A 2,908-nucleotide genomic window follows, 5' to 3' on the forward strand; every position below is an offset into this window, starting at 1 on the left:
TATTTTTAGTAGAGACGGGGTTTCACCATGTTGACCAGGATGGTCTCGATCTCTTGACCTCGTGATCCACCCGCCTCGGCCTCCCACAGTGCTGGGATTACAGGCTTGAGCCACTGCGCCTGGCCCTTTAATTTTTTTTTTTAAAGAGACGGGGTCTCCCTATGTTGCCCAGGCAGGAGTACAGTGGCTATTCACAGGCGCAATCCCACTGCCGATCAGCACGGGAGTTTTGACCTCCTCCGTTTCCGACCTGGGGCAGTTCACCCCTCCTTAGGCAACCTGGTGGTCCCCCGCTCCTGGGAGTTTACCATATTGATGCCGAACTTAGTGCAGACACCCAATCGGCATACCGCACTACAGCCCAGAACTCCTGGGCTCAAGCGATCCTCCCACCTCAACCTCCCGAGTAACTGGGACTACAGGCACGCGCCACCGTGCCCGGCTAGAGATGGGGTTTCACCATGTTGGCCAGGCTGGTCTGGAACTCTAGACCTCAGGTGATCCATCCACCATGGCCTCCCAAAATGCTGGGATTACAGGCATGAGCCACCGTGCCCAGCCTTAACCTACCTGTTTTAAGGTACCTCCATTATGCCTGGATATTTGAGTCAGAATCATCTAAAGGGCTGGTTTAAATAAAGATTTTTTGGGCCCCTTGGAAGGATGGCTCTGGAGTTCACCTAAATTATTTTTTTCTTTGAGACGGAGTCTCTCTCTGTCGCCCAGGCTGGAGTGCAGTGGTGCGATCTCAGCTCACTACAACTTCTACCTTCTGGGTTCAAGCAATTCTCCTGTCTCAGCCTCCCAAGTAGCGGGGACTATAGGCGCACACCATCACACTTGGCTAATTTTGGTATTTTTAGTAGAGATAGGATTTTACTGTATTGGTCAGGCTGGTCTCGAACTCCTGACCTTAGGTGATCCACCCGCCTCAGCCTCCCAAAGTGTTGGGATTACAGGCATGAGCCACCACATCCTGCTTTTTTTGTTAAGACAGGTCTTGCTAGGCCGGGCGCGGTGGCTCACGCCTGTAATCCCAGCACTTTGGGAGGCCGAGGCGGGTGGATCACGAGGTCAAGAGATCGAGACCATCCTGGTCAACACAGTGAAACCCCATCTCTACTAAAAACTACAAAAAATTGCCTGGGCATGGTGGCGCGTGCCTGTAATCCCAGCTACTCAGGAGGCTGAGGCAGGAGAATTGCCTGAACCCGGGCGGCGGAGGTTGCGGTGAGCTGAGATCGCGCCATTGCACTCCAGCCTGGGCAACAAGAGCGAAACTCTTTTTCAAAAAAAAAAAAAAAAAAAAAAGACAGGTCTTGCTTTCTGCCCAGGCTAGAGTGCAGTGCCACAGTCATAGCTCACTGCAGCCTCGAACTCCTGGCCTTAAGCCATCCTCTCGCCTCAGCCTCCTGAGTAGCTAGGACTACAGACTTGCACCATCATGCGCAGCTAACTTATTATTATTTTTTTATAGAAATGGCATCTCCTGGCCAGGCATTGTGGCTCATGTAATCCCAGTACTTGGGAGGCTGAGGAGGACAGCTTATGAGGTCAAGAGATTGAGACTATCCTGGCCAACATGGTGAAACCCCACCTCTACTAAAAATATAAAAAATTAGCCAGGTGTGGTGGCAGATGCCTGTAATCCCAGCTACTTGGGAGGCTCAGGCAGGAGAATCACCTGAACCCAGGAGATGGAGGTTGCAGTGAGCTGAGATCATGCCACTGCATTCCAGCCTGGCAACAGAGTAAGACTCTGTCATGAAAGAAACAGAGAAAGAGAGAAAGGAAGGAAGGAAGGAAGGCTGGATGGATCCTGGGCTCAAGTGATCCTCCAGCCTCAGTCTCAGCCTCCCAAAATGCTGGGATTACAGGCATGAGCCACTATACCCTACCAAATCTGCCTTCTTCTTTTTCTTTTTTTTTTTTTTGAGATAGGGTCTCTCTGTTGCCCAGACTGCTGGAGTGCATTGGTGTGATGTCAACTCACTGCACCTCTGCCTCTTGGGCTCAAGGGATCTTCCTACCTCAGCTTCCAGAGTAGCTGGAATGAGAGGCACATGCCATCACACCAGGCTAACTTTTCTTTATTACTATTGTTATTATTTTATTTTATTTATTATTATTTTTTAAGACGGGGTTTCAACGTGTTGGTCAGGCTGGTCTTGAACTCCCGACCTCAGGTGATCTGCCCGTCCTGGCCTCCAAAGTGCTTGGATTACAAGCATGAGCCACCACGCCCGGCCTTTTCTTTATTATTTTGTACAGATGGGGCTCTTACTATGTTCCTCAGACTGGTCTCAAAACCCATGAGCTCAAGATCCTCCCACCTCAGCTTCCCAAAGTGATAGGATTATAGGTGAGAGCTACCATGCCCAGTCCTGGTGATTCTTAAACACACTAAAGTTTGAGGCTGAGCATGGTAGCTCATGGCTGTAGTCTCAGCACTTTGGGAGGCCAAGGCGAGTGGATCACCTGAGCTCAGGAGTTCAAGAGCAGCCTGGGTGACATGGTGAAATCCTGTGTCTACTAAAAATACAAAACTTAGCCGGGTGTGGTGGCACCCTGAGGCAGGAGAATTGCTTGAACCCAGGAGGCACAGTTGCAGTGAGTCGAGATTGCGCCATTGCATTCCAGTGTGGGTGACAGAATAAGACTCTGTCTCAAAAAAAAGAGTAATAAATAATAAAGTTTGAGAAACACAAACCATTGTAAAATATAAACCAAAAGAGTCAGGCACGGTGGCTCATGCTTGGAATTCCAGCACTTTGGATGGCTGACGCAGGTGGATCACTTGAAGGCAGGACTTTGAGATCAGCCTGGCCAACATAGTGAAATCCCATGTCTACTAAAAATATTAAAATTAGGTGGGCATGGTGGCAGACACCTTTAATCCCAGCTACTC

The sequence above is a fragment of the Cebus imitator genome, unplaced genomic scaffold (genome assembly GCF_001604975.1).
Source record: "Cebus imitator isolate Cc_AM_T3 unplaced genomic scaffold, Cebus_imitator-1.0 Scaffold93, whole genome shotgun sequence".
NCBI lineage: Eukaryota > Metazoa > Chordata > Mammalia > Primates > Cebidae > Cebus > Cebus imitator.